The following is a 6,508-nucleotide window of genomic DNA, read 5'->3' as shown; positions in this document are numbered from 1 at the left end:
AATCTTGGCTGACTGCAATCTCCACCTCCCAGGTTCAAGTGATTCTCCTGCCTCAGCCTCCCAAGTAGCTGGGATTACAGATGCCTGCCACCATGCCTGGCTAATGTTTTCTTTTTTAGTAGAGACAGGTTTCACCATGTTGGTCAGGCTGGTCTCGAACTTGTGACCTCAGGTGATTCACTCACCTTGGCCTCCCAAAGTGCTGGGATTACAGGTGTGAGCCACTGTGCCCGGCTGCTAATTTTTAATGATGCTCATTAAAACTTCATTATGCATACTACTTACATTAACATTTACCTTTTGCTGAGTACTTACAATATGCCATACACTAGCATAGTTCTTTACATACATCATGTATTCAATCTTTACAATAGCCCTACAAGTAGGGCCTTATTGTAGTTATTTAAAGATGAAAAAAACTAAGGCATAGGGTGGTTAAATCATCCTAAAATCATATAGCTGATAAGTGGTAGAACTGGGCCCAGAACCCCAGAATTGGCCACTTTTAGGAAGAGTGTGTTCTCTCCTATGTGTCATTGCCTCTCATGAAGTAATTCAGAAGGCCATTAGTCATTAGTCATGATATGCTTACTCATATAGCTGCAGTATTTTCAACTTTCTCTTTTCCTTAGAGTTTGAATTTTTTTGCATCAGAAATTTAAGAAGGGTCATTTCTAAGTGGTGGCATTATTAGTGCTTTGTTTAATTACTTTATGCTTTTCTGTCTTAAAAATTATTTTTACCATCAGCCCATATCACTTTTATAATGAATAAAATGCTATTTTTAAAAAAAGCACTTCAAGAATTCAATCAATATGTGCTTTAATCTCATGAAACTTTCAGAACAAGAATGTAATCCATTGATCCTTCTCCTTTCTCCCTTCTTACCAAGATATTAGCACAGGTAAGAAATAACTATCAAAGAGCTAGGAGCCCCACGGAGTGAGAAGAATGGTGACAGTGTGAAAGTTCATGAGAGATTCTCCTCAGATCACTGAAAGCCTACTGTTTGCAGGACATGGAACAAAGTAGTGTTGAGTTAGCTTCAAAGATACTCTGGTCTTGAAAGCAAATCAACTCACTGTCCACTACACTGATGAAGTAGGAGCAGAAAGAGTTCGTCTGCCTCTAGAAGCGAGCTACATTCCCCTCCTCTCTAATTTTCGAAAAGAAGTTCTGTAGATTCTTAATAAAATCTTTTCTCATTACAATTGCTAAAACTTAACCTTCAAAATATAACTATGTAGAGCAAAAAATATATAAAATGAGATGGTTTATGCTGTGGGCTTTCATCCCATTCTCTTGATAGGAGCAGTATTAAAGGTTTCTGTTCCACTGAAATTGAAAAAATGCTAGATAAAAGTAAATATCTCTAAAACACAAATAGCTGACAAATTTAAAATCACCCAAGGCAGACAAGATACCAAGTGAGATTTGGGAGGAAACAGCAAGTGATAGCCTTGGCTATTTGAAATATCTTCAGGGTTTCTAGACAAGTATTAATAAATGCCTCACGAAATCTCACTTTCACCTCCCTGGGCTCAGCCAGGCAGCACACATGGTACACAGACATTGACGGCATATTGTAAGAGAATTTTCTTCATTAGGGGTCTAGTGACAAATTAAAAACTGTCATTTTGACCATTCTGGGGGTGCTGAATAAAGTATTATTGCTGGACTCTGGGGCAAGAACATAACCGAGAAGTCTGTCTTTGAACAACTTTACACAAGCCCGAATTACCCTAATTTTTTTTTTTACCTTTTTTTACCCTAATTTTTAATAAAATAACTACTAAAATTAGACAAATGTTTGGGTGTCTCTTTTCCCCTATTTATTCAATCTTTAGTTACTGTTAAACATTGGAAACATTAGAAAAAAATCAGAAAAGTCAGAAAAACACACATTTTATCTGAAAGCTCATCCCACATCCGCTTGCCATTTTCCCTCTTAGTTTTTGTTCATGTTTACAGCTATGTAAAAATTACAGGCGATGTCTAATTTTTTTCTACCTTTTCACATGTGTATCTTTCATGTAGTTACTATTCTTATTCTAAGTTCTAATAGTTGTGCTGTACCTTCTTACTTTTTCTGCATAAGTATTTCCCCAGATTCGGTCCCTAGGTTAAAGGGGATAGTTTTCCGGCTCTAGAAATACAGACCCAAAAGGATTTTGATGGTTTTTGCTCACAGTAGCAAAGTATGAACATGTTGGTGGTAAGCGTTAGCAATGATTTTTTGGTTCTATTTTAATTAGGTATAAAATAGTGTTTTATAACTTTGCACTAGCTTAATTGCCAGTGATGTAGAATATTTTCTCCACATTTGTTTAATACTCACATCTGCTTTGTATGAATTGTCAATACCCCTTTGTTCATTTATCTGTTAGGCTTTCATAGTTCTCATGAACTTGAAGAAGCTCCTTCTATATTTCTTTGATATGAATGGGAATATTTTTATGAGTCTTTTTCCTTTAATTGTATTATTTGTGAACAATGTCTTCTATATTGTTGTCTATTATTTCCTTTGAAATTTCTTCCACTCCCTAGTCTATATTCTAAAAGTTATCTACAGTTGATTTTTAAGAATTTAATCTTTACATTCATCTGAAGCTTATGTTGATGTATGATATGAGGACAGATATAAATTATTCTTTTTCTGTATTACTATTTAATGATTCCAAAATCATTTGTTTTAAAAAAAAATCCTTTTCATATTGCTTTATGATACTGACATTGTAACTCACCGTATCATTTTTAGAAATAATGCCTATTAGTATTTTTATAGGGTGATAAACAGATTTATCACTAAAATACAAATACATTTGGCACTCACATACAAAGTATTCCCGGTATTGCAGTAAAAAATAAAATTCTCCTCTGCCAACCTCTACCTCATGCCTGTGCTATTCAACTATGTTCAGCCAAGTCTTGATTATCCATAGAAAAATAAAGTAGGTAGCACTGGTAATAAAAGAACACAGAGTGTAAAATAAGGAAAGTAATGCTTCAACCATGTTTCTATCAATCTTTTTACAGAAACTAATCATCAGAAGTAAAATCAATTGATATGAATGTAGCACTCTTTGCCCAGTCTCAAAGTCTTTGTCAATAACTAGCAGGGAGCTAAGAAGTGGGAAAATGGCAGAAGAAAGGAAATTGGTGTTATGGATGCACAAAATTAGGGGCCTAGATAATTGATGAGCGGGATAATTAACCTCAGAGTAACGAAGAATGATGATGCTTTCTCTAGGGTTAGTTCCAAATGTTTTGCTGCTTTTATGTCTGTCCCATTGATACTCTTCCCCAGCATTTCTCTTCTATTTTATTCCCCAGTGACTATATCTGAATTCTAATATCCTCCAGGTTCCTTAGGACTGAGAAAAAGCCACATGTTGACCCCCTTTAAGCCAACAGTCCTCTTTTGTTTATCCAGACATGGCTATGACAGTACTTGCTGACTGGACACTATCTGGCAATAAAAGATTTAAATTACATGCTACCTTACCTGGGCTCACTATCAACACACTCAAAGGGAGGTGAGGACATCATTAAAAATTCTTAAAAATCCAGTGAAATTTTCTCCTAAGTACCAAACATAGGGACAGGCCTGTGACACATGTTATCCTCTGGTTGACTGCAACACAGGATTAAAGATTAGCTCCCTGATCCCAGACCTGACAAGGAAATTTGCTAATTTCTAGCTAGCAAAACTCTTTCATGGTGCACAGCAACACCAACCCTCAGTAGGATATCCTGCAATCTACTGAAGGGCTAGGCACCTGCTGTGCCTGTGTCAGAATCTTAAGCTGACCAGGCCGGTTTCTTACTTATTTCTGAAATAAACCTTTTTGAAAGTCACATAATAAGTTGGAACACAAATTAAATATCACTATGCAGAATAATAAAAATTTTTAAAACCTCCTTTTGACAAACATATGGAATGGGTGTATCATCCCTCATTCTGAGTCTCAACTTCCATGATACACTTGGATCCTGAGATCTTCAAGTTATCACCAAAAGTAAGTCTGAGACTGGACAAGTGGAGACCCTAAAAACCAACTGTAGTTGATCACATATGCAGCTATCAGTGGGTTTTGCAACCAAGGAAAGAGCAGAGAACTTTGAAAAAAAAAATAACAAATTAGGGTTGGATGCGGTGGCTCATGCCTCTTATCCCAGGACTTTGGGAGGCTGAGGTGGGTGGATCACCTGAGGTTAGGAGTTTGAGACCAGCCTAGCCAACACGGCAAAACCCCGTCTCTACTAAAAATACAAAAATTAGTCAGGTGTAGTAACGTGTCCCTGTAGTCTCAGCTACTTGGGAGGCTGAGGCAGGAGCATCGCTTGAACCCAGGAGGTGGAGGTTGCAGTGAGCTGGGATTGCCATTGCACTCCAGCCTGGGAGACAGAGTGAGACTCCATCTCAAAAAAAAAAAAGAAAAAATAAGAATGGTTATCTCTGCATTGTAGGACAAGTGATATTTATTTTCCTCTTTATTTTCCTGCTTATGTTTATTTCCAATTTGAAACATAATAATGCTGGTAGCAAGAAGCAACTAATTTCCTTTAAAACCTTGAAAATAATGGGGGCCAGGAGGTGGCGGGAAAATGAAAGCAGAACATATAGAGTATCAGAGTCTATATGAAAGAGAGAGAGAAAGGTATGAGTTCTCTCATCAAGAAATTCTGGAAAGAAAAAATATGGACCAAAAATGAGATTCTATTTTTTTTAATAACTGAATTTTAGACTCTGGGACCCTCCCCTAAAAGCCTGTTCATGTCTTTTACTCAAGACTGTTGACAGCTTTTCCACAACAGCCAGTAGACTTCAGTTACTGACAAAGAATTTCTGCGTGGGGCAAGAATAGATAATACGGTCGACAAATCCTAAAAACGACCTAGAAGTGAGAGAATGCCAGTAAATCCCAATGTACTTATGGAAAATGGGCACAGTGGGAGGAGCGGGTATTTGGTTTAAGAGAATGTATTGCAGAAACAGGGGAAATAAAATACATGAGAAAAGTAGTTAATGGCAACTGAAGTCTACTGGCCGTTGTGGAAAAGCTGTCAACAGTCTTGACTAAAAGACATGAACAGACTTTTAGGGGAGGGTCCCAGAGTCTAAAATTCAGTTGTAAAATAAATAGAATCTCATTTTTGGTCCATATTTTTTCTTTCCAGAATTTCTTGATGAGAGAACTCATACAAATTTAGTCATTTACATAAGGCTACCAAGATATGTATAAAAAGTCTTAAACAACACATCTTTTAACTATTTCTCTCCTAGGAATTTATCCTAAGAACTAATCAAAGATATATGCAAAAGTAAAGTACTAGACAAATGTTCATTGCAGTATGGCTTGTAATAACTAAAAATGCAAACAAATTAATGTTGAGCAATAGGGGGTTGCTTAAAAATACTGGCACAATCACAATTTAGTATTACGTAGCCATTAAAGATGATGGTGAAGAATTATACTTAAGACACAGAAAATGTTCACAATGTGAAGTAAAAAAAACTTTCAAAACAGTATGTGATATGGTTTGGCTCTGTGTCCCCACCCAAATCTCATCTTGAATTGTAATCCCCACGTGTCAGGGGAGGGGCCTGGTGGGAGGTGACTGGATCATGGGGCGGATTTCCCCTTTGCTGTTCTCGTGATAGTGAGTGAGTTCTCACGAGATCTGGTTGTTTGAAAATGTATGGCTCTTACCCCTTCTCCTCCTGCTCTGCCATGGGAAGACCTACTTGTTTCCCCTTCGCCTTCTGCCATGATCCTAAGTTTCCTGAAGTCTCCTAGCCAAGCCTCCTGTTAAGCCTGCAGAACTGTGGGTCCATTAAACCTTTTTTCTTCATAAATTACTCAGTCTCAGGTAGTTCTTTATAGCAGTGTGAACACAAATTAATGCGCTATGACTCCATTTTTAAAAAGTATACACACACATACACAAATAGACTAACAATATATAATAAAAACATGAATGGATATTCTCAAGAGATGGAGGATCATAGATTATTTAAAAAATTTTTTGGAACTTACCTGTATTTTCCAAATTTCATACATCTATTACTTTTGTTATCAGAAAAAAAATTCTTTTGGAGAATATTAATGAGGTTATACAGATCATGTCCTTGGCAAGAACATGGATGGCGCCAGAGGCCACTGCCCTTAGCAAACTAATGTAGGAACAGAAAACCAAATATCACATGTTCGCACTTATAAGCAGGAGCTAAATAATAAGAGCATATGGACATACAGAGGGAACAACACACACTGGGGCCTACTTGAGGGTGGAGGGTGGGAGGAGAAAGAGGATCAGATAAAATATGGGTACCGTGTGGAAATAATCTGTGCAGTAAATCCCCATGACATAAGTTTACCAATATAACAAACCTGTGCATGTTTCCCTGAACCTAAAATAACAGTTTTAAAAAATGAGGTTATAAAGAACACCAGGGCCTCAGAAGTATAATACTAGTATTTGAATTAGAATATATGAATATATT

The 6,508-nt window shown here is 36.8% G+C and overlaps 1 protein-coding gene across 8 annotated transcripts in view; it reads right to left on the bottom strand.

Annotated features, from left to right (window-relative positions):
• MAP3K13 (mitogen-activated protein kinase kinase kinase 13) overlaps window positions 1-6,508 on the bottom strand; it is a 186,953-nt gene that overhangs the window by 47,269 nt on the left and 133,176 nt on the right. The window lies entirely within an intron of this gene.

This window comes from Cebus imitator, unplaced genomic scaffold (genome assembly GCF_001604975.1).
Source record: "Cebus imitator isolate Cc_AM_T3 unplaced genomic scaffold, Cebus_imitator-1.0 Scaffold111, whole genome shotgun sequence".
In the NCBI taxonomy this organism is placed as follows: domain Eukaryota; kingdom Metazoa; phylum Chordata; class Mammalia; order Primates; family Cebidae; genus Cebus; species Cebus imitator.
This window is presented reverse-complemented; position numbering and strand designations above follow the sequence as displayed.